Source organism: Euprymna scolopes, chromosome 1 (assembly GCF_053919585.1).
Source record: "Euprymna scolopes isolate OS-2025 chromosome 1, ASM5391958v1, whole genome shotgun sequence".
NCBI lineage: Eukaryota > Metazoa > Mollusca > Cephalopoda > Sepiida > Sepiolidae > Euprymna > Euprymna scolopes.
The window spans coordinates 73,106,355-73,132,753 of NC_136482.1; the positions used below are offsets into that span (position 1 = coordinate 73,106,355).

A 26,399-nucleotide genomic window follows, 5' to 3' on the forward strand; every position below is an offset into this window, starting at 1 on the left:
ACCCAACTTCTATATATATATATATATATATATATATATATATATATATATATATATATATATATATATATACTACTGTTTGATCTTGCTTGTGTCACCACACATGCTTGATTATTATCAAGACATTTATTTGAAAATACATGACATACAAAACAAAATGAAAGGCAGTTGGGAAATGCAATCATTCATCTTTTAAAATTGGTATTTTTAGGTTATAACTCTATAGCAACGCATGTTCGCAAATCCTAGATATTACGATGTAGACGATATATAAAGTTCAAAGAAATAGTAACCCCCCTCCCTCAAAGAAGCCTTTGCCAGACATAAAAATGTGCACAAGCATTTTTCCTTTTATATATATATATATATATGTATATAATTTTATGCTTATGCTAGCAATAGACACAGATGATAAAATGCTTTGGATAATTACGAATTTCAAGGGGTTTTTGCTAAAATCGTCATATTTTAAAAACCAAAGCAACTTAAGTCCTCAAAATACCACCGTTTTGTTTGAAAATGAAATGTACATCATATATTTTAAGAGTTTTAAGCAAATAAAGTGCTAAAAATGTTAACATCATAAAACAGCATTTTCGGTAAGATATTGTAATCCCCCCCCCTCCCCGATTTGTAAATGGTCGTACCGCGATTCTCTTAAGAATTTCGTCATGAAATTTAGAAATTAACTATAAACGAAAATATGAATATAGAAAATCTTTTCTTACATATTTAGTTGGAGCTTCAGTTATCAGAATGTATAATTTTAAAGCAATCTGGCGTTATTTTTGGTCAAATTTTAAAAATATAGTTGAAAAACAAATATGTAACGTGTGCAATTCAATCCATTACATTAGTTTTTAACGGTGAATTAAAGTGTTTGGTTTTTTAAAAAAAACGAAAATGTGAAATGATTTTTTTTTTCTGCTTCACGTGTGCGAGCAGTACCCCCCCCCCCCCCCAACCGGTTTCTTTTTATTTAAGAGCGCACACACCTCCAAACACCTGGACAACGCCGGGTACCCCCGCTAGTTGAAAATAAAAACCAAATTTATCAAAAATTTGTGAACAATTTGTTAGCTTTAGCAAAAAATATTTTTTGATATTTAAATAAGTGGGCAAAAATACTTAATAAGTTTTCCAAACGTCACGTTTTCTGTTAGTGATGTCACGTGTTTTAAATGAAATTCATTTTTGTCTATTTGTTGTAATTCTTAAGTTTCACACCGCTTAAGAATTACGACAAACAAAAATAAATTCATATATTATTTGAATTGGAATTCATTATTGAGATGAGAATTATTCATATTAATTTATTTATTGCGGACTATTATTAGTCTCATCTTTATTAGTTGTTGTTTCACGACGTTTCGTGAGGAATAGGTGGCGGAAACGTTGTGAAACAACAACTAATAAAGATGAGAATAATAGTCCACAATAAATAAATTAATATAAAAATAAATTTCTTATTTAAAAGTAATTTGATGTCCAAAATCTAAGGCATAACATTTTCAAAAGCCAATAATTATGAGCCACTAACCGTAAATATGGGGGTCAAGCACCTTAAAAAAAACTAAAAAAAAATTCCCTTAATCCTACCTCCAACCCTAGGTATGAGTGGCAAGCCTCCTCCTCTTAAAACCTTCTTTAGCCCTAACAATAACGCTAAGTTTAAGTGGCAAGCTCCTCACCAAACAAAGTTCCTTGATAAGCTACATATAAGTGTCTAAAAAAATCCTTCCTTAAAAAAAAAGGGCACCATTTTTCACCCATAAAAAAATAAATTAGTCAAATGTCCTAAAACACTAGAATGGTCTCAAAATGGTGAATTATTTTACATTACATTTATGTGAAACTAACCCCCACTCTAAATTCTAAAGTTGTTTTTGTTTTGTTTCTATCAAGTCTTCAGTGTGTTCACACACAATTTTCCTTAGCTCTATCATTAACTCAAAGTCAGAGTGGCCACCTCCCCACCCTCTCATAATTGCACAAAGACCCTCTTAAAACCACACATAATCGTCTTTAGAAAAAAAAAAAAAAAAAAAAGGCGCACAGAATTAGATGAATTTTTGTCCTAGAATCTGGTAAAACCAAGAGATTACTATAACATATTTAAATAGTCAATTGGGGAGAGGAAAAATTATGTCACCAGCTTATTTACTTACTCAGTGTTTGAAATTAGTGGTGGGGCGATTAATCAGAATCGTTAATCGTAAGAATCGTGTATTTTGGGGGAGTATTGGAATCGCATCATCAAAAAATACCTTAGATTTATGATTTTTTTCATTATGATTCTCTTACATTTTTAAGTTTAACTGTTTGAAGTGAGATTAATGCTCTCAAAAATTTATGATAAAAACGTCATAGAACTTTTCATAACATATTTAATATGATGTACAAAAATTTTATTAACTATAAAAGGTAATCTTTATTTATCTTAATGAGTTTTGAAATTTCTTTGAATTTTTTCTTTCTTTTAATTCTTTGAATGAAAAATTTTTTTTTTGTTACTTTTAGCTCAAGTTGCTTTTATATGTAACCATTTCGTTTTTTAGTAATAAATGCTTCTCTACATTAAAGACCGACCTTGTATCTAACTCTGCCCTCGTGGGGAGGCAAGTAAATAGGAAGTAGTAATATGGCGGCTGAAAAACGTTTTTCGACCACCATAAAAGCATTATAATACATTTAAACCCTGAAGAATTATTGCCATGCGCACTTGTTGTTCTAAGTTAACTAGCCACTACTTGGGTTTCAAACTTAAAAAAAAAAGCGCTTTAAAGTTTTTTTCATTTTGGAAGGGGGTTTCAGGTGCCCCTATTATCCCAAAGAACTAAATATAAACACTTTGCAATATTTTTCAATAATTATTAAAAAAATTCTTTACAATCAATTTTTATATAAAATTAAGAAATTATTTTCTAAAATATTTTGTTTATATATGTTTACATTTTTTTAAGTAAAATTAAGTAATTAATTTTAAAAATATTGTTTATATCCATCTTCATTCAAAAGTGTTACTTTTCGGTAGCTTCACCGGTTGTTAACCTAAATATTTTTCATGAACATGCTCTAAAAATGTTTCCAAATTATCTAATATTTTTTCACTTTTCATGTTATAAGCCTCTCTTTACATGGCCTCATCGGCACGAGACAATTTCATTTCTCCTACTGATCCCGATATGTATTTCAGTCTTCTTTTAATACGAGACCAGTAGGTTTCAATATTGTTGGTGCAAACACCAGTACACGGATTTTTAAATAAAAAAATAATGCAGGTATCGTCAAACTTTAATTAAACTCGAAAATAATATTTAAAAATAGCGCAGATTCCATTTTGACTTTCACCAATAGTCTGGAATCGGAAAAAATTTAGGAATCGTCCCAACACTATTTGAGATGTAATTGAAAACTTAATTGGAATATTCAAATATCTATGTATTGCATGTAGAGATAAAGTGTTAGTCCTAGGAAGGGGTCCCTCCCTTGATTTCTTAGAACTTTGACTGAAGTACAAATGAAACAAGTAAACAAGTGTACATATATATACATATATGTACACGTGTGTATAGACATATGCTCATATATATATATATATATATATAGACTAGCAAAAGTACCCGTCGTTGTCTGGGTTCAAAGACAGTCTACAGAAAATGGACTGATTTATGAAAGTATGATAGGTTATGAAAAGGAAGGGTTGTAATGAGATAGCTTTTAATTTGGGGGTATCAAAACCAAAGCAAAATATGATGAAAGTAAAAATAAAATAGATAAACCCTATAATTTATTATAACATACCTGTTCACACTGAAATACTTATCACAATATTCTGTGGATCTATATTAAAAAACCTTGTTAAACTTTGTGACATATTTTTATTCTATGGAGGTCAGGCGCGAACGGACACCCCATAATTTTATTATACCATATTTCTTCAAACTGAAACATAATTATCAAAGTATACTTACACAGATAAATATGAAAAGTCTTTATTAAAGTTTGTTCCTATTTCCATTCTATGGAGTCTAGGCGCGAATGCAGACCCCACAATTTTATTATACCATCCCTATTTAAGTTAAAACGTACTTATCAAAGTATTCTTATGTACATCTATATCAAAAACACTTGTAAACGTTTTTTTTTAATTAAATTTTTTATTTCCATACTTTGTGGACCATGCGTGAACGCAGACCCCACAATTTTAATGAACCACTGTTCTGCCAAATCAAACATACCCATTCCTGTGTCTTGATACATCTATCATTATATGTAATCAGTTTTTTAAAATAGTCAACCATATAGGAGCCTATTCGTGACCAGACACACACACACATACACAGACACACAGACATTCAGCTTTATATTATAGATAAGTAAATTCATCTTGAGTTCATTTTTTTGTCATTGACTACTAACATCCTTGATGCATAATTTCCTAATGTGTTGAGAAACAGGAAATAAGCATTTGACCTTGTTTTGTTATAAAATACCCACCTTTTTCATAGTACATATTGACCCAGATTTTAACTTAAATATTTAAAGAAAAAATGTCTCATCACTTCATTGAATAAATAACTTTTTAATTAGAAGTTCTGAACAAAGTTCAGATAATTAAAATAAAACTCTATAAATTGAACTGAAGAAAATTACTCTAAAATGATTAATTTCGAATCCTGTTAACATTTATTTTGAATTCAATCTTTAAAATGTAATTTTCACAGTAAAAGCTGATCATGTCAAAGAAAAGCAATTGCAAAAGGAGGCATTTTTCTTTAATTCTTCGGTTACTTGTAGAAAAGGTTCGATTTTAAAACCCCAAATCTGCAATAAAACCAGTTCATTGATGACCATTGAGCATTTGCAATATGTATTTTATGATTGTTTGCTCAGTTGGGTATAAAGAAAAAAATGAAGGTAACACAACTTTTTCAAATGGACTCAAATAGATGCACTAAAATGGTGCAGATCTCTTGACGATTTCTGGAGAACGATTAACTTGTAAATGCAGTATTAGTGAAACGAGGAATGGATGAAGATCCCATTTGATGTGTGCATTTAGTGATAAAAATGCTTTTTAATGTTGTTTTTCTTTTAAATTTAAGATATTGAGCACTTTGTCTTATGGCTCCTGGGTAACACCAAAAAGACAGTTCTTTTACTTGAGGTGGGGGAAGGACAACACCATATGTTAAAACATATGAAATGGATGCCTCCAGATCACTACTAAAACTAAGTCAAGCCACCCCCCCCCTCCCAACACACACACACCTAATGTGTACATTTTGATCTAAAAAAATGTTTACTATATGATAACATTAAAAATTGTGTTTACTTATTGATAATGATAAATAAATTAATCTTTCCTGGGATTATGCTTGCTGTTTGTATAATAGATTATTTTAGCATGTCTATAAACTAAAAAAAAGATTATTTTTAGCTTAGATCCTTTTAAAAGTCTTAAAATTTATTTTTGGTTACTTTTAAAGTCTTTAAAACAGTATCTCTTTACTATTAGATAAAAGGAATTGTGCTAGTTTGTTCCCTATGGACTCACATGGCTGGGCCTAATTTTATGAAATTTTACATTAAATTATTATGCACTTGACAGTGTTCTTAGATAGGTTTTGAATCGGAATGTCTTCAATAAGTATTGATAATCGATAATTCAAATAATCTGATCAAAAGTAATTTTGATTAAAGTTAACATTTTACACAGCTTAACTTCACAAATGCATTTGAGAAGTTTTATTACTATACAAGCCGAAAGGCCTGACAAAATCGACAGTAGGTTCTTTGATACAGCAGGGGCACATTGGAAATGGGTGTTTCTGTTTAGAGCACAATTGAAGCATAATACTTGACTTTTGCATTTTAAACTTTAATTCAAGCCAGTATATATATAAAAGAATTCCAAGTCTCTTCATATTTATGCAAATTTTCTAATCTTGAAACTTGCGTGGATACTTTCCACAATGGAAGGAGGGTGGGGATAAGAATGTTGTTATCCATGGTAGATTTTATGCTAAGAGGACTGGAAGATGTAATTCGAACACTTGATTGCCTCCTGAAACTTAGAAAGATAAAATATAAAAAAAAGATAATAAAGATAAAAATTTTTAGCTGATATTTTTTTATAAATATTTTAAAGTAATATTTTCTGGAGTTTCATTTAGCTTTTTATTTTTAATCTAGAACCTAAATACAAAATCTTGGAAATATGTCTCCAAATCCAATATGGCGATGTAAGATTGTTTCTCCATGTGTGTTCTGAATTCCATTATTTTTGGTGGGTAGGTGGGTGCCTATAAACACAAGATTTTTTTTAACATTTTTTTTTTTTTTTGCATACTTTAAATGTCTCCATTTTCATTTCATGTAAATTTTTTCTCCACCAAATCCCTTTTCATCCTATATAAGACCTTTCCACCAGCTTTTTTAAGAACATGCATTTGTCTGAGTTATTTAGGGGTCTTATGCTATTCAATGAAACATGTGTAAAATGTACTTTATCGATGATCTCCCAAATCACTTTCTTAGATCATTCATAGGCATGTAGATAATACTATCTATAGCAACACTTCAAAAGTCAGCAATGACCAAAATCTCTGATTCTCTCTTTTCTCATCTTGAGCACGTGGTGCAATGGAGGGTGGTGGTGGCTGGTACATTTTAGTACATCTAAGACCAACCTATCTTTCTACCATCGGTGCTCTGACTTCCATCCGGCCTCAATTGAAATAAATGGTTCTTGTCTTGGGGGAAACACCATATCTTGACAAGCTTCTGGGACTGACCTTACTCCTGATCTGAAATGAACACCTACATCAAATCTGTTACTAAGATCACTGGAAAAATGGTTGGATCATTCTACTGCTTCAGTAGATATCTCACTGCTGATTTAATCCTCTACCTATATAAGAGCCAAGTATGTTTTAGGATAGAGTACTGTTCTCACATCTGAGCAGGAGCTGCTTGGAGCACCCTATACTGCTTTGACAGAGTTCAAAGCAGTCTTTGAAATCTAGATGATGCCTTTTCCTCTTCCCTGCAGCCTCTCTCCTACAAAAGAGACATTGAGAGCCTTTCTCTGTACTATTATTTTCATGGCAAGTGCCTTTCTGTACATTATCACATTTGAAAACCTGGGATGGTCAAGTTCGAATCCAGTTCCTTCCACAGAAACTTTCATCAAACCCATACCTTATCTTGTGTAACCTACAGAGGAAGTAAATACCATCAAATTTCCTGTTCTGTACACTTTTTTCTAAACTGTTCAAACGTAATGTAAATAAGATGACAAAAAAAATAATGCTGAAAGACATTCTTTCTCTAAATCCTAACAAACTTTGGAATATTTGAGTAGTTGAATGAGAGAGGGTGAGAGAAATAGATAAGTGGGAGATGGGCAACTTATTCAGCTAATTATGGCTAATTTGAAAAGTTTACATGGAATTTATTTTGAATATAATTCAGTTCTAGGACTACAGAATATTTTAGTATGTATTTTGTGTTATAAGTGTTAAAGAAAGCATTGCTTTAGTATTGTAATAATAGATATGTGATAAGCATATTATGATATCATATATCTATGATCAAGATTTGGAGTTGCTTGCAGCTTCACTTATTGACCATGAATTTGCATGAGATAATCACTGAATATTGAACATGAATATTCAGTGATTAACTTGGACTATTCTTCTCTTTTGCTACCTTTTCTTTACTTTTTCTTTGATTTTGGGCTTTTATTTATTCAATTGCCAGATATGTTGCCAGATTCAATTTTTTAATTTTTTTTTTAATAGTTTATTTGAAAAGTACTCTATTCTCTAAGTTCATTTAGAATAGTGTAGTATATGGTGTTGATTATGCGTTTCTCCCTTGATTTACCAGGGTTTGTGATCTATTTCATTATTAACACCATGTATGAGGGGCGTGCAATAGGTAATGCTTCGGACCCACTTCCCATAGGAGTAGAGCAACAAAACTTGGCACAGTTATTAGTCTTTCTCTACATAGGAACCACCCAGAGTTATGCATCTCCCATCGTTTGATGCAGCTCTGGAAACCGTTTTTGTAGAACACCCCAGGTTGGTCCTCCAACCACGACGTGACTTCAGAAATCAAGGCTGCATCATCTGGGAAACGCTTTCCTTTCAAAAACAACTTTATGGTTGGGAAGGGGTGACAGTCAGAGGGTGCAAGGTCAGGAGAGTAGGGATGATGGGGAAGGATTTCATAACCACACACCCATGCTTCTGATCTGGCGACATGCGAGTTGTGGATCGGAGCGTTGTCCTGCAGGAGGAGTGTACCTTTGCTGATCTTGCCCCGCCTCTTGATTTTGATAGCTTCCCTTAATTTCCTCAAAAGTGAAGCATAATAGGCTACTGTAATTGTGGTAGCCTTTGCCAGGAAATCTGTCATCACTACTCCGTCCTGGTCCCAGAGACTGGGAGCATGACTTTGCCAGCAGAGGGCTGCATCCTTGCCTTCTTTGGATGTGGTGAGTCCAAGTGCTTCCACTGTATTGACTGGGCTTTGGTCTCTGGATCATAGTAATGGACCCAGGTTTCATCCTGTGTAATCAGTCTTTTGAAAAACTTTGACTCATCTTCTTGACACGTCTCCAAATTCATCCTCGAGCACTCGACGTGTTCTTGCTTCTGGAATGGTGTGAGCAACCTGGGAATCCATCTGGCAGACACCTTATGCATATGCAAATGGTCATAAATGATAGTTTCCACAGACCCTGTACTAATTTTGACATCTTGGGCTATTTGGCGAATAGTAATGCGCTGATCTTCCAAAATGGCAGCCTCAACTTGACGGACAGATGCCTTGTCAATGGCAGAAGGGGGCCGACCAGATCTGGGAGCTTTCCACAGACTTCCGGCCATGTTTGAATTCACAGTACCAGCGTTTTACAAGGTCATATGATGGGGCATTATCACCATAAGTTTCTTTCATTTCATCAAAAGTCTCCTATGGTGTGTGTCCTTTCAAATACAAAAACCGGACCACTGATCGACATTCAACAGGCTCCATTTCACACCTGACTCAGTTCAAATACCTGTAAAACAGAAAGCACAATTAGTTCAGAGCTGTAATTTGCCACATAACCCATAGAGATATAAATCATTGCACATGCAAAATTTCAGCTAGATCAGACAATTGGAAGTGGGTCAGGGGCATTACTTATTGCACGATCCATACTTTTCCTAAAATGGTTTGTGAAAGTAGTGCAACTCTACCATAGAACAGCTGACTCACAAGTCCACACCAACAGCCATTGCAGCTTTTGAAACTTTGTCATACATTTTTTAGCTGCAGTTATTAAATATATTGTGCTTGAATAGAAATAATGAAAAAAAACAAAAAAAAACGTATTGGATATGTAAGCCACTTCAATGTTTTTTGTTTCCCTATCTATAATATATATAAAATTAAGTATGCATATGGTTATTTCTACATTTAGGATTCAATCATAAGCCAATTTACCGGTCATTATGGATATTAGAACATACCTGTTAAGCATAAAGGTGGGTAATGAGGGATATATTTAGTTTTTTATGCAAAGGGAGCAAAAATGGGGTGGAAGTTAATTATGTAAATTAAATTGCTGCTATAGTCAGCATTTCAATTCACATAAAACCAAAATTTGAAATAACATTTGAAATAAAAAATAAATATTTATAGAAATAGTTTATGTAAAAATTTTTTCTGTAAATTTTTAATATTATACTAAATTTAAAATTGCATGTAGAGATAAATACTTACAATTTTATTAATATTTAGAAACAACACATTTTTTTGCTAACGTTTTTAGTGTCCCATGTTATGAGATGTCACACAATTGTTCGGTTTGTAATTTTAAAACTATTTTACATTCACTTTATGTATTAAAGTTAACTAGTTTTCCAGGATGTTCATGCATGATCACACACACAAAATATATTTATTTCTGCATTGATGGCATGAGGCAAAGAGTATCCCCTCCCCCCACAAAAAGGAGAATAATCCACTGAACGGATAGATTTTCTTGGAAAAAAATGAAGAAAAAGCAAAATAGAAGCTAGAGTATGTATTCATTTTATTTTTTCTTGTTTGATTGAAAGTATTATTTAACCCCCCCCCTCCCGCCTTACTGTTTTCTTTCAGTTTAATGGAAATTGAGATTGATGAATAATGGGTTAACATTTATATAATAGTGCCTTTACTTTTCTTTATTTACATCATTTATTTATATCATCTTTTTTCTCTCTTTTGCACTGCTACATCGTTCATACCACTACCATTTCCTTTATTCTCACTACTTTTCTCATTTCACCTTGTTTAAAATGATGTAAAAACAAGCATACAAAATAAGGATGTAATTAATGCCTGCAAAGTAAAGTGAACAACAGTAGAGGGCAACTTAAAGGCTTCTGTTTCATTAACTACTACAGAGGTGTGGTGGTAAGGTTGCCTCTTAATTTCCTAGGATCCTCATCTTATAATGCCTAGTATTTACTGATTGTAGGGGGGGGTATAAGGTACCATTTTATTTTATTATTTTTGTTATAACTATTGAGGATTGAACCTTTCTCAGTCCATTAGTAAGCCCACTAGCCATCATACTAAATGAGTCGGTTCTCTCCAAAACCACAATTAGGATATTTTGATCAATGAAAATCGTAAGTATTTTAAAAATTATGTTTTCACTTGACCATTTATATTAGAAGTATACTCATTGGGGTCACAACCACTACTGTTATTTCTTCCACTTTGATTTCATGTGAAAATTCATCAACTGTGATGAAAAGAAACTGAGCTCCATCATCTTAGTAATAATAGGAGCAACTGGACTCAAATTTACAAAACTGCCTGGCAGATATACCCAGTGAACCAAGTACAAGAGATTTAAACAGCTGTTCTTAAAAGGATGGTTAGAATTTTAAAATGATCTCTCAGTTGCAATATATGAGATGGCTTTTTTTTTTTATCTCTTTTTTAACTCTTAGTGTTACATGTTCGAGCCTGGCTATTGCGGCTAATTTTTTTTCGTGCTCACACAGGTACTAGCTGCTATTTACATTTATTTATTTTTTTAGGGGTTTGCTTAACTTTTTTTTTTCTTATGGTTCGCATGGGTGCTATTATTACGTTTTTTTTTTTCTAATTTTTTAAACGCAAATGGGTCACAAAACAAAAATTGTTATTGCCTAATTTCCTCCAATTGAATTTTTTAAGTATATATATTAAAAAATGTTTGTGTGTACTTTAATTTATGACTAATATTAAATGTTTTGTTTTTATTTTTAAACAAAAATAGGTCACAAAAAAAATTTAATCATTTCAAAACTTCATCTTGCATTATTTCTTTATTTGTTAAACAAAGTGGTTAATTTTAATTAAATTTTAATCATATGATTATATTTACAATGATCACGTAAATATGAACAAATTTCTATTTACATTAAGCAAGATACTGGTGTTGACTGAACGAGTTCCCTTGAGTGATTACATGGTTCGAAGATATTTGTACAACTGAACGGTAAATCTGCCGCGATTTTGTCAGTGTTCATTCTGTGTCTTGACTGTAATAATCGCGTAATCATTTTTTTATTTTTCTATTTAGCATATAAAGAATTTTAGTCAGTCGTACTTAAAGAAAAAAAAAGAAAGGTTTATCTAGCTTTTAGAAAAGGAAGAAATAATGGCTATCAGCATGTGATGGTATCAGAAAACAGTAAATACAGTGTATGTAAACCCAAAACTAGCACGGTAGCATAGCTGTGTAAGTTAACATGTACATTATGTTTAATGTAAAAACAAAAGTCTTGGCTTATGGACATGTTGCGATGTGTTAAAATGTTTGTATTTGGGGTATTTTATTTGGAATGATTGCCTCTTATATAGAGGGAAGCCATGCTTGTAAATCTCTGGAACGTTTTTTTTTGTAGGAAGATTTACATTCTGGAGTGAACAAATAGTCAATTCTCAGCCAATGAGACTTGGTGGAATGTGGAAAGAGAAATCATTATTTTTGGCATTGGTAAATGGAAAGATTATGGTATGTCTATAAGTATATGAGCTAGATAATAAGCAACTCCATATCTGTCCAAAATGCAGAATACCTCCTGGTGTTGACTGGGAGCGGTAAGTACTTTTTATTTAGAGGGGAAAATAGCAACTACTTCCACTATAGGTGGTTGCGACTGTGATGTTGCTGCTAGGATGCAATTACTATAACTAATAAATCTGTGTAAAATGGCATTCAAAAGTTACATAATGTAGTGGATAATAGTGTAGACATAAATTTGTATGTGGCATTTGTTGGAGCAAACCTAGTGTATTTTGGTTCAGAGTGGAATTTCTGCAATCAAAATATATATATGAAGATATATATAATTTAATTTGGTGAATATGTTTAATAATGTTCTCAAAACTGGGATGGTATCAGTCAGCTTAACTGAATCACGAGTTTCAGATCATATCAGAAACAGACAGTAATGATGAACAGGTACAATGGCCATAAGGGACGAATTTAGCAGAAGCATGAATTGGTGTTTACGAGAAGGAATTGAGTAATTCATTATGCATATTCGCTTCATATAGCAATACACACGGACGATAAAATGCTTTGGATAATTAGATTTCAAGGGGGTTTTGCTAAAATCGTCATATTTTAAAAACCAAAGCAACTTAAGTCCTCAAAATACCACAGTTATGTTTGAAAATGAATATACTTTCAAATAAATTAATAAATAATGTACATTATACATTTTAAGAGTTTTAAGCAAATAAAGTGCTAAAAATGTTAGCATCATAAAACAGCGTTTTCGGTAAGATTTTGTAATGACCCCCCCCCCCCCCCTCCCCGACACAATTTGTAAATGGTCGTACCACGATTCTCTTAAGAATTTTGTCATGAAATTACCTTTAATAGATTCGGTTGTCCGAAATTCTTTTGACAGCTCATTTTTTTGTTGTGTTAAAAAAGACTTCAACATGACGAGTTTGGAAAATTTTGAAAAAAATTTCTTCGGACACCCACTGTTAAATAAATCAATCTTTTTATTACATTTATCCATTAAAATAAAAATGTACCAGCATTATCTTCTGGTACCGAGCAATTTAAAATCATGATACCTGGAAAAAATCATTCAATTTTTAAAAAGTATCTAAAATTGATCTGTAGAAGCAGCAGCTAATATTAATTATTTTACTGTAAACAAACTTTTTTTTTTATTCCAGGACGAATTAAAAATTAAAAAAAATGAAAATATGAATATAAAAAAAATTTTTCTTACATATTTAGTTGCTCATATTATCAGAACATAATTAACTCTAACTAGAGCTATTCGGTTATCAGAATATATAATTTTAAAGCAATCTGGCGTTATTTTTGGTTAAATTTTGAAGATATAGTCGCAAAACAAATATGTGACATGTGCTGCACTTTCATCCATTACATTAGTTTTAACGGTAAATTAAACAGTGTTTTGTTAAAAAAAAAAATAAATAAAAAAACGAAAATGTGAAATATGATTTTTTTTGCTTCACGTGTGCGAGCATTACCCCCCCCCACTCTCAATATATTTTTATTTGTCTTTTTGTTTACAATTTTTTCAGCAGATTGTCAAATGGACACTAATCTACCCAATTATATAAATACAAAATCAATATTTAAATATTTGTGAGGTGCTCAGTTTCTAGTTAAGTTTCTATTTACTTGCCTCCCCACGAGGACAGTTAGACATAAGGTAAGTTAATATGAGGAAAATCCAGCTTCCCAAAAAGGGTCAATCTGGATGGAAACAAACATAATTGTCTCAGTCATGAAGGATTTCTCCTCCACTGACAGAGGACAGAAAAGGCGAAGTGTAGTATCAGAATACTACACTGTGATCTTGGCCCGAAGTCCAGGTAGAAAAATAAAAAAAAACAAAAACCAAAAAAACCCAAAACGTCTTAAACTGGAAAGTTTAATGAAATAATGTGTCACTTGGACTAGAAATGTAATTGAAAATAAAAACCAAATTTATCAAAAGTTTGTGTTAGCTTTAGCAAAAAATGTTTTTTGATATTTAAATAAGTGGGCAAAAAATACTTAAGTTTTCCAAACGTCACATTTTCTGTTAGTAATGTCACTTGTTTTAAATGAAATTCATTTTTGTCTATTTGTTGTAATTCTTAAGTTTCACACCACTTAAGAATTACGACAAATAAACAAAAATAAATTTCATATTTAAAAGTAATTTGATGTCCAAAATCTAAGGCATAATATTTTCAAAAGCCAGTAATTAAGACTCACTAACCATAAATATGGGGGTCAAATGCCTTAAAAAAAGCAGAACTTCCTTAATTCTACCTCTAACCCTAGGTACGAGTGGCAAGCCTCCTCCTCTTAAAACCTTACAAACCAAACCAAACAAAGTTCCTTGGTAAGCTACATATGGCAAAAAAAAAAAAAAAAAATCCTCCCTTAAAGAAAAGTGCACCATTTATCACCCATAAAAAATAAATTAGTCAACTGTCCTAAAACACTAGAATGGTCTCAAAATGGTGAATTATTTTACATTACATTTATGTGAAACTAACCCCCACTCTAAATTCTAAAATTGTTTTTGTTTTGTTTCTATCAAGTCTTCAGTGTGTTCACACATAATTTTCCTTATCTCTATCATTAACCCAAAGTCAGAGTGGCCACCTCCCCACCCTCTCGCAATTGCACAAAGACCCTCTTAAAACCACACATAATCGTCTTTGGAAAAAAAAAAAAAAAATGCTGCACAGGATTTATCTCTGCTAGAAAAAAAATGGTTAACTGCCCTAAAACGCTAGAATGGCTCAAAATGGAGAATCTTTTTACATGAAATTCTAAAATAATACTTGTTTATCTTTCAAAGTTTTTCAAGGTATTCACATATAACTGCCTACAAAGGTAACATCGCATATTTTGGAGAGGTAGTTAGATGGAGTGGGGGGTTAACGGAAGGTATTGATCTACAATAATACCAAAGAAATATTGCAATATATTCATTTTTAAACAGTCCTAGATTTCGATTTCAGTTATTTGTACATATAATGCATTGCAATTCAACTTTGAGTTCTCTAACTTTTCTTTTAATGGATACATGGCATTTTTAAGGAATTGCAGCATATTTATGTGCATTTACTGCAGATTATTTGGAAACCATTAATTTTTTGGAGATTTTCAGTAGTATATTCTAATTCCTAGCACAAAAATACACTTGTATGATAAATTTCATTGCTTAGTCTTGTGTTTTAACAAAGATATAGCATTTTTACTGAAAAAGTAGTGCAAAAAATGTGACAAAATGCATATGGTCTTAAAGAGGGAAAAATATCCAAACGTGCAAGGCACAAAAATAGTGATAACTTCCTTAATTTTAATTGGATTTAAAAAATTTAAAAAGATTCTTTCTTAGCTCATCAAGCTCTTTCTATATATACCAATATTGAAATATTTTAAGCCATTTCAGTTTTTTGTGTGTTTTGCTAATATATATATATATATAAATATCGTCAAGCTCTTTCTATATATACACCAATATAGAAATATTTTAAGCCATTTCAAATTTATCATGTGTATTGCTAATATATATATATAGTCAAGCTCATCTATATATATACACCAATATTGAAATATTTTAAGCTAATTCAAATTTATCATGTGTATTGCTTATATATATATCGTCAATCTCTTTCTATATATACACCAATATTGAAATATTTTAAGCTATTTCAAATTTATCATGTGTATTGCTAATATATACAGGGTGACCCCCCCAAAAAACAAAAGCTAAATGGAGGTCATCTAGAACATATGCTGTAGAATGGAGAAAAAAAAGTCAAAGACCCTTGTGCTTTGATGTGATGTTTTGAATATAATAAACTAGTTATGACCAAAGTTTCATTTCATTCGGACAAAACACTAAGAAACGGGCCTAATTAGAGTTGGGGCCCGTTTTTTGGGGTCACTCTGTATATATATTGTCAAGCTCTTTCTACACCAATATTGAAATATTTTAAGCTAATTCAAATTTATCATGTGTATTGCTTATATATATATATATATATATCAAGCTCTTTCTATGTATACACCAATATTGAAATATTTTAAGCTAATTCAATTTTATTGTGTGTATTGCTAATGAATCATTGCTACTTCATAGCAGTTGATGCATTGGTTATATCTTAATCCAAGATTTGGTGGTTGAATCTACGATTCAGCCTGTGTGTACACATGTCCTTCCCCTCTCCTCATTTAATGATGTCATCTGACAATGTGCATTGAGGGACCACCAGGATTTTAATCTTTTATGATTTAATCTGACAGTTTCTGTCCCCTTTTTATATGTATGTGATATTGTTGTTTCTGTTGTTATACTTGAACGTATAGAAGAGAAAGTTTTTTAAATTGTGATGAAAAGGCTTTGATAATGCTAAAAAAATTAGCTTAACAGCTGTTATAGGTTAGTCACTCTAATCCCCACATTGTGATCAGTATCAATGAGAATTATGATGACATTAAAGAGAAATGGTTAACCTTTTGCTAGTCCTAAATTAATTTGACATTATTCCCCTTCTCTTTCGATTTGTCTCAAATTGTCTTCCTATTTGATTCCAAACAAGGATTAAAATGTTTGGTTTTGCTTAAACCGTTACATTTTCTATGAATTCGTTAAATCTATAAAATATATTTACCATGTCAAAAGCTTATCTTTGTAAAAAAAGAAAAATCTAAATCAATGTCCTGTTTTTAATAAAATTTTAAGTTTAAAAGATAATTATTTTAATCCCCATTACTTATCATGAAAATTTGAATGATTGAAGAATTTTCTTTTTAACTGTGCCATATGTTGTCATGGTAACTTTTTTATTGTTAAAATGTTGGAATTTCAAAGTTAATTGGAGAACATATAAGTAAAAGTTAACATGTAAGATAGATTGTATAATTGTGTGTATGTAATATATATATATATATATATATATATATATATATATATATGTATGTATGTATATAGTAATTAAACTACACAAGTTTTTGCATTTCATCCTAATGAAGACTCCTCAGGCGTGGAATCAATGTTGCTACATATTTTTGGTTTCCATGGTACTGGGTTTGCTAGTCCATCAATCATTCACACACTCATTTATTGCAACCAATGGTCAAGTATTGGCTGTGATTAATAGGTTTGTGAATAACAAAAAATTTGATTGGCTAAGCAGCAAACTCGACACCACATGAATACATAAAAACAAAATAACATTGATTCTATGCAATAGCCTGACAAATCTTTAGTAAGATGAAATGCAAAAACATTTTGTAGCTTAATTACTATATATATTTTTAAAACTTACTACATAGGTTTATTCTAGTATTGAGCACTGAAATAAATACTGAAAATATCTACATAGAATGATATATATATATAAACGCATCCATATACAGTAGCTGTACTTTTTGTTATCTGGAATGTTTTGAAATCATTTGTTTTAATTTGCACATGTTTAGAACTTGTAAGGAAAATAATTCTAGTATATTGAATAAATATGACCTCATTTTTTTTTCCATATTACCAGTTGTCCAGACAAAAGTTCATAATTTATGAAGTACATTATTATTGTGTGCATAGAACACTAACAAACTTCACTGAATCAAATGCTATTTAGGTCCGACTTTGAAAATCTTACGAAATTATTTTGTGAGAAGATACATAAACAATGCTAATCTACTTGGAAAGTACAGTTTGAATTAAGTTTACTTACATTATGAATAGGTAAGTATTGTTTTACAAGCAAGACGTAAATATATTTTATATACTTCTTTTAAACTGTTTAAATGTAAAGTTTTAATGATTGGAAAATTTAATAATGAATTGTTTTGAATTAATGACTGACAGATTGATATGAATTTGATATGTGTGTCAAAATAGTTTTAATCTGTGTGCCTTAAAGTGTCCTGCTTTCCTTTTTTTGTCTCAAGGAGTTTCCAGTTTTATAATCATTGCTGACGGTTGCAGAATTTCTGTGTTATACAGGTGGACAGTTTAAAAGCAGCTTTTAGTATAATTTGTCTGAGAAACTTGCAAACCTGCTGGACTTTCCCTGTAAGTAAACGACCACTGAAAAGGTCAAATTACATTTAGTTGATGAAAAGAATTAATAGGATTTAAAAATTAAGTCTTGATATATCTATAAAATTAATTAGAATAAATGTTATCAATGTTATTCCTGTCACACAATTTTGTCATGAATGATTTTTGTTCATCTCTTGTGCACATATATATTTTTATTATATATATATAAAGAAATATATACTTACGTTTAATAAAACTTTTTCCAAATTGCCACAATTAAGCTCAATAAAAATGAATTTACACTTTTAGAGCATATATATCAGAAGTAAATATTCCAAACTCATATTTTGCATTATGGTTTGTTGAATAGTGGAAATTCACCAAACAACTTGTCAGAGACAGATTTATATTCCTTGGATAAGACAGTTTGAGTTTTTTTTCTTTTTGTTTTCTTGCATTAAATGGGTTTAAAAATTCTGAAAGGAAATAAAAATCCTTAAGTCATAAGGGTAAAGATCTTGCTATATAATTTGTTAGGAATCTTCTGGAGAAAAAAAAGTTGGAATTCAGAGACTTTAATTTATATCTCACTATATTTGACTCCGTACAATCTTAGCCAGATTTCTGAATTTTCATATTTAGCTTAAAAATTGACGGTAATAAATTTTTTCATAAAATATAGGTGATATTCATAAAATGTTAGTTATAAAAAAACCTTAAATTCAATCGGATTAAATTCACCAGTCAAATATATTTTAACTGAACATAAATTTGCTAGACTATCTATTCAGCTAAAGATAAACTATGTAAATAAACTTACTCGGTTAACTGAGAATAGACAAATAAATGGTGTATTCATATAAATTCTAATCCTGCTAATATTAAAATATTTATTATTTAAACTAGCACTAAGCAAACAATATTTTTATTTACTAATTGTGGCTTGTTTAGAGTAAATTCAAGTAATTATCATTTCTAATGGCAATTCAGAAATAGATAATTGAATTTTCAGGTTTGTTGCTCTTACATCTAATGCTTTAATTAAACATTTTTTTCTCTTTTCTCTTAAACATAAGAACAGTTCATACTAACAGATCCTATAACCTTAATCATTTACTCTAAATACATTTTTAAATTATATTTATTTTAAATTTTAGTTTATTTTTATCTATTCAGCTATATATATATATATATATATATATATATATATATATATATATATATATATATAGCATTACAAGCGTATGCTGTATTTTCATGGACATTGACAATGTTATATACTTAATGTGCTTCAACAAGTCATATCTTTTTTTATTTGTGGGTCGATTTTTAAAAGAATTACATTGATGAAAAGAGAATAGAATAAGCATTCCATTGATTTTAATTTATTTTTCTTTTATGCATTCAATGGTTGTATGCTCCAAATTAAAAATGTAAAAACGGGAAAAAATGACAAAAAGGGAAACTGTTTTTTTCAATGTTTACATTTTATATGTTACGTTTGGATACACATGTGTGGGGTCAAATTTGATTGGATATGGCTGAAATTTTAGAGGCTATATAAGCATAGAAGTCCTTCTCTATCGGACTTTAATTTATATTTTTACAATCACAGGAAACAAAGTTACGACCGATCAAAGTTGACAAAAAATATTTCAAAATTGATAAGATAAATCAGCATATATCATACATTTTCATATAGATAATAGTTTCAGAATTATTTTCATGCATAATATTTAAATATTCGATAATTATTGTGCAGAAATTTCTTTAAAATGTTATCTTGTATATAAATTTAAATCCGCTTAATGGGGAAAACGACTCGCTATGCGCTAATGCTGACCAGTGCTCAGCTGACTAAAGTCAGCGCATTAACAAACTTCGTTTGTATTCTCTTAAAAATAAAAAAATATTTTCTGCTTTCAAAACGAAAGCAGAAAAATCAGTTTCATTTTTTATTCTGAGTTTTTTCAATTTAAAAAAATCATTTTCAATTTTTTCAAATTTGATTTCCAAAAAATATTTTGTTTTTAACGCTTTTAATACAATTGTACTAACTCAGGATTTATGCAATTCTCTTAGTTATGTTTCATAAAATTGGTAACTGATGATGAATCTGGAGATCCTATAGTAATATCAAAATTATTTATTCTATTCTTCCTAGTCCATAGCTTAAATTTTTTTATTATTTTTATTACATTTTCACCCCAAACAAGGTACAGTGCCACTTTGATGTAGGAATCTACTATCAGGGACATAAGTTGCAGGGATACTATGTAGGGAGTTGAGCAGCAAGATGTCGGTTTACATTACACTTGAACTTCTGCATGTCAGTACAGTTGAGGAAGCAGGAACTTCTAAGTGGGTTATATCAGTCTCAATTTTAGCCAACTGTGGTTTTTTGAGGAACATAAATCTGAGTTTTTTTGAAGTTTCACCATTCAATGAAATGCGTGTAAGACACTGTATACTAATAATAAAATAATGAGTATGATATAAACACATCTTTGGTTTGGAATGTTTACTTCTGAGATATATATTATCAGGGAGGCCCGATGTTGCTTGAATGACAATCAACAAATGTTTCACAGTTCAAATACTTTTACTGTCATTTAAATCGGTGAAATAGTCTATTTTTCAATCAAATCGATTGATTGCCTGCTCTAGTCAGAAGGAGGCTTCGCACGCCTCCCCACAGTAAATTAGTCTACAATACATTGTTGTCTACATTACACTGTAGAGAAGTTAATGTTGATTTTATGAAATTATTTTGTATAATAGCTTGAATTAAAGTTTAAAATGCGAGAGTTAAGTATCATGGTTTAACTTGTGCTCTGAACAGAAACATTGATTTCAATTGTGCCTGTGTTTTATTAAAGAACCTACTGTTGATTTTATATACTGGACTCTTCTGATAGTGCAGTGATAAAATTTCTAAAATACACTTGTGCTTGATGTTAGGTTGTATCAAGAGTTAACTTTGATCAAAATTGGACTGTTCCTTTTAATAAATTTTTTGATTATCGATTTTTGATCCTTGCTGGGAGTATTTCGATACAAAAGCTAACTAAGAACAGTTCCAGATTCTTTCTCTTTGACGGGATGGTCATTACTAACCAGCTATGGCACTCTTCATGAATCGTTGCCATTGATGGTTCTGCGCCATTCTGAGCAACTCCACTCAATATCCGCGATGTCCTTCACATTGTCTGACATTCTTGTTTTTGGTCTTCCACGTCCTCTTTTGCCAGGGGTTGTACCAAAGAGCAGATCTTTTAAGCTGCCTGTTCTGGCCACATGTCCCAAAACTCACAATAGTATAGAATTTAATATATGTGAACCAGTAATTATAAACAATAGATAATATATACAAGTAATGAGTACAGAGATAGATATACGTAAGTATATAGTAATAAATAGTGATGTTTATAACTAGAAAAAAATAGGTTTAAGGCTCCTAAAATTCTTACTAGAATTGTCTGCAAGGACCTGTGGCACAGTGGGAAAACTGTGGGAGTACTGGGAAAATTGTAAAAGTGACCTTCTCCTGAAGGTTGAAGGTTCAATGTATTTGCGAAATACTTAGGACCTCTCTCTCAGTCATAGCTGACAGAACAAAAGCATGCTACCCCTGTGAAGTAAATAAAGGATTCCGCTGGAAATTCTGTCATAATTCTCCGAGTTTGACAAACATTCTCGAGTTCAAGATACACCTAAAGAAGGTCGGAGGTCACGTCGACTTAAACGTTGTGAAAATCACACTCAAGATGAGAACAGTAGTTGATGAATCCAAATAATATGGATCCCTATACTTTTTTACTCCGCTCATAATGTTATATTACTTTGTTTTATTTGTTTTTACTGCTCTCCCTTCTATATAGTTTTTACTGCTCTCCCTTCTATATAGTTTTTACTGCTCTGCCTTCAATATAGTGTTTACTGCTCTCCTTTCTATATAGTCTTTACTGCTCTCCCTTTTATATAGTTTTTACTGCTCTCCCTTCTATATAGTTTTTACTGCTCTCCCTTCTATATAGTTTTTACTGCTCTCCCTTCTATATAGTTTTTACTGCTCTCCCTTCTATATAGTTTTTACTGCTCTCCCTTCTATATAGTTTGATGAAGCTGGAATGATGGAAAACTCTGAATTAGTCTTATACATATGGTTTAAATTTCATAAAAATATACCATGGCCTATTAAGGCCGTAAATATATGTATTTGAAGTTAAGAGGATTGACAATAGAGTGGGGAGCATATGGATATTTAGCAATAGTATAAAATTGAGATTCGGGACAACTTCCATTGTCTTCCATGGAGAATTTTATACATATAATATAAATTTCATCAAAATAGGATATATTTGAAGTTCTAAATGGTGGAAGGATTTGCCCTTCCCTTTTCTTCCTTAGATTATGAGGACACTTTAAGATTAGGACCACTTCTGTTGTCTTCATCAGAAAATTTGATAAAAATAGAATATATCTGAAGTTTTAAGGTTATGCCATCATAGCTCTGTACTTAGTGATTTGGGGACATTTCCATTGACCTCCCTAGTAAATTTTACATAAAAATACACTTTTAGATGTTATACTGATTCTCTAACTTCAGGAAATACCAAATATAACACACACACACACACACTAGTGGAGAGAATTTGAATACCTACCAGACTCTGTCTTAGAGTGTCTAAGGTATCTCGTTAGGTATGTACAAGACTTTGTCAGAACAACTTAGCATGAGGATACTTCCCCCTACGAGTAAACCATGACTATTCAAATAACAATGTATTTGAAGTCCTCTCAAAATGGCTATCCTACACTGGATTGTACAAGGAACAGTAAAACCTCCTGGAATTAGGACATCTTTCTTTAAAGATGCTAAAATTAAAGACCTTTTGTCCATTGGCCACACAAGAAGTGTAGGTATTTTTTTTTGGCTATCGTTTAAACATAATTTTTTGCTTGTAAATTTATGAATTTGTTAAATGATAGAATAATTTTTTTTTTTTAAATTTGCTATAAACAATTCTCACATCGATGATTTTATTATTGGTTATGGGGTCTGCATTACATGGAGAAACCATATGAAACATGGAGAAACCCACAAATAATGTGAACAGTTTCTTTTATGAATTCAGATTAAATGTCTTTGTTCATATTGAAATTATTGGCAATTTCCTAAAAATGTTTGCCTAATTTTCATTTATGAAAATATTTTTTTTTTGCTTTTCGATAAAAGTTCCAGCTGACTTTTACATGAAAAAATTTTGCTATTTTTACAATTTTGGATACATTAGTATGTTTTAGTACAATTATATTAAGCTTAGTTATATCCTAAGTAACACAACATAGAAGATAGCGACAATTGATCTTTTTAAGTATAAAATACTTTTGACTTGAACAATTTAGATTTTATTATATTTTCACTTTTTAAAATGTAGTACATGTATTAATTTCTGCTTTTTATGTTGAGTTTGCATATTTGAATCCTGAAATCCTATATTTTAGGAGTTAAGCATTTTTATTAGTTAGTACTAGTTTACAGTATATTAGTACATTAGGTAACTAGTGATAATATGTGACCCTGTCTGTCTGTGGGAGGAACGTTCTCTATCAAGCTACTGTTAATTTCTAGATATGTAGAGGATTTAGATCTGGAAAAAAAATAGTTAAGAAGTCCAATTGAAGAAAAAATTGAAATTCGGCAAGCATAATTTAACTAAACGTATATTTTCTATGTATGTGCAAATCTACTTTTATGTTTAATTACATTAATTTTTAAAGTTTTCATATGCATATTGATTTAACTTAGATGGAGAGCTGTTTTGGTTTTGATGCTAGTTGATGGCACTCAAATGATTTAAAAAAAAAATTTTTTTTATTACTTTTGAAATCAGTATCGGTTGCAATATAATAATCAATAAAGTATTGGCTCGATAATAATAAATATGAAATTTGCACAAATTAAACTATCATTAAGCATATTTTATAATTGGGCAACTTCAGGTAGCCTATTAATATATAGATTGTTCTTTTGGTTGATCATTTAGCAAAACTTGCGATAGTTCACCTAACTTATTTTTGGTTGGATTATTTCAAATATAATGAATAAATTTACATATTATCGCATTGGCTCTGCAAAATTCAAATTGGTAGTTATTTATAACTAGCAGGGGAAATCTGACATTGCTTGAGATTAAGAGGATCAGTAAATGTTTCATACTTCCAATACTTTTGTCATCAAAATCACTGAAATTGCCCATTTTTTAATCAAATCGATCAATTGCCTGCTCTAGTCTGGGACCTACTATAGTGCACTGGGACAAAGTTTAATCGTGCCTCTTCGCAGTGACTTAGTTCAAAAGACATTGTAGTTTACATTGAATTGCTGAGAACATACTGTTATAATGGCTTAAATAAGTTTAAAATGAAAAAGTCAAGTATACTAGTTCAATTGTGTTCTAAACAGAAACCTTCATTTCAAACACACCTCTGTCTTATCAAAGAACCTACTATGAATTTTATATACTGGGCTCTTTTGCTTGTATGGTGATAAAACTTTTCAAATGCGCTTGTAATGTTAGGTTGTATAAGAGTTTTAACCTTGGTTAAAATCGAACTGTTCCTTCTTTAATCAAATTTTATCTATTTTCAGCACTTATTTAAGGCATTGATACAAAACCTATCTAAGAACATTCCTCGGACACATAAAGTACATTTGTGTGACATTTAAAAAACATTGTCTCCGCCATTTCGTTTGTTCATTGAGAACAAACTTGGACACACAAAATAGAGATTAAACCATCAAATATTCATGCATTAACTCTGTAAAGTCTAAAAGTAAAATCTCAACTTAGCAAAAGCAAATTGATTGTTTTCTTTAAATTTTAAGCTTAATATGCTTTAATTTGCTGTTGCTACTCAGTATTTTTGTAGACCTGTTAAAAACGCGAATTCATATTTAAATAAACTTAGAAATGATAAAATAATAAAAATATAATCATTTTCTTAAACAGGAATTTTCGCTGGTTCCACTAATGAAAGTCTGAAACTGGAAAAAAATGTTTTTTGCATGTTTATAAAAATTGCATCATGTTTATTTTAATTTTTGGAAACTTGCTATTTTGCATGTAAATGGCAAGTCTAATTATTTCATGAAATCATTTCTTTGATTTATTTTTCCTTCAGTTTGTAAAGTTTGTTTAGATTATTATAGCTTAAGCTTAAGTGAAGTTTGAAAATAAAATCGGCCAGCCAGAATGTGTTACTGAAAGATGTTTGAATTTATTTAAGTAAGAACTAAATTGACAGGTGCGCGCCTGGAAGTCGTCGAGCGTTACGATAACAACATAGGTTTGTTTGTTATAAGCGAAGTAAAAAAAGAAAACAACATTTTAATTAAGTGTGTGGGGGGGGGTAATCAAAACATCAAAAAAAAAACCACAAAAAAATTAATGTAAGGCAAACGAACGATGAAAACAGAAAAACGAACACGTGAAAAATGGCTTAAATAAGCCTGTTTCGATTTTAAAATTTAAAAAATAGGTGGGTACCCGGGTGTTTTTGGGTGTGTGGTCGGAGGTGGATAAGCAAAGTAAAAAAAAAAAATCCAGAAAAACAAACGTTACGTGAAAAATGGCTTAACTAACACTGGTTCAATATTTAAATTTAAAAAATCGAAAAAAAAAAAAAGAAAACATCTCACACCACGATTCGAACCCAAAACGTTTAGATAATGAACCAACGCGCTAATCAACTGACCTAACGCGACGTACATGAAATTTGTTCAGTTTTTCAACTATTTAAAATAAATCAGGTCATGACGTCATCTGGCGCATGCATAGAACCGCTCATTATCACGCGAAGACCGTTTTTGTTGACCCCCCCCTCAATGTTTTTGGCCAATTTATCGATATTTTTTGAGCGAAGGATGGGGCTTTGATATGATACTGAGTTTGTGAATTTTCGTCATGTCTGTCGAAAGTTTTTAGCAGACACACACACATACATATACATTTTCGCTTTTATATATATATATATATATACTAGCGCGGGGTACCCGGCGTTGCCTGGATGTTTGTAGGTGTGTGTGAAAAAAACCCGAAATGTGAAAAAAAAAACAAGTGCCTGTGAAAAAAAAACGAAGCCTTGCCGCGCAGTTGGAAAATAGTAAAGTGTGAAAAAAAAAAAACAGGATAGGTATTCAGCAGTTAGCATTTTGTGCAGGACAGTTTTTAATGAGGTCAATGAATCAGTTTGTTTGTTTTTAAAAACCCACTCCGTTTATTAGGGGGAGCGTCTCGT

At 31.0% G+C, this 26,399-nt stretch overlaps 1 protein-coding gene across 9 annotated transcripts in view; it reads left to right on the forward strand.

Annotated features, from left to right (window-relative positions):
• LOC145241418 (vacuole membrane protein 1-like) overlaps positions 1-26,399 on the forward strand; it is a 258,682-nt gene that overhangs the window by 64,471 nt on the left and 167,812 nt on the right. For 5 of the 9 annotated variants that reach the window (XM_080104569.1, XM_080104397.1, XM_080104818.1 and 2 more), the window contains one exon: positions 18,002-18,125. The exons of the other annotated variants lie outside the window; for them this stretch is intronic. The gene's annotated coding sequence lies outside the window, so the exon portion shown is untranslated. The remainder of the gene's footprint in view (positions 1-18,001; positions 18,126-26,399) is intronic. 9 annotated transcript variants of the gene reach the window in all.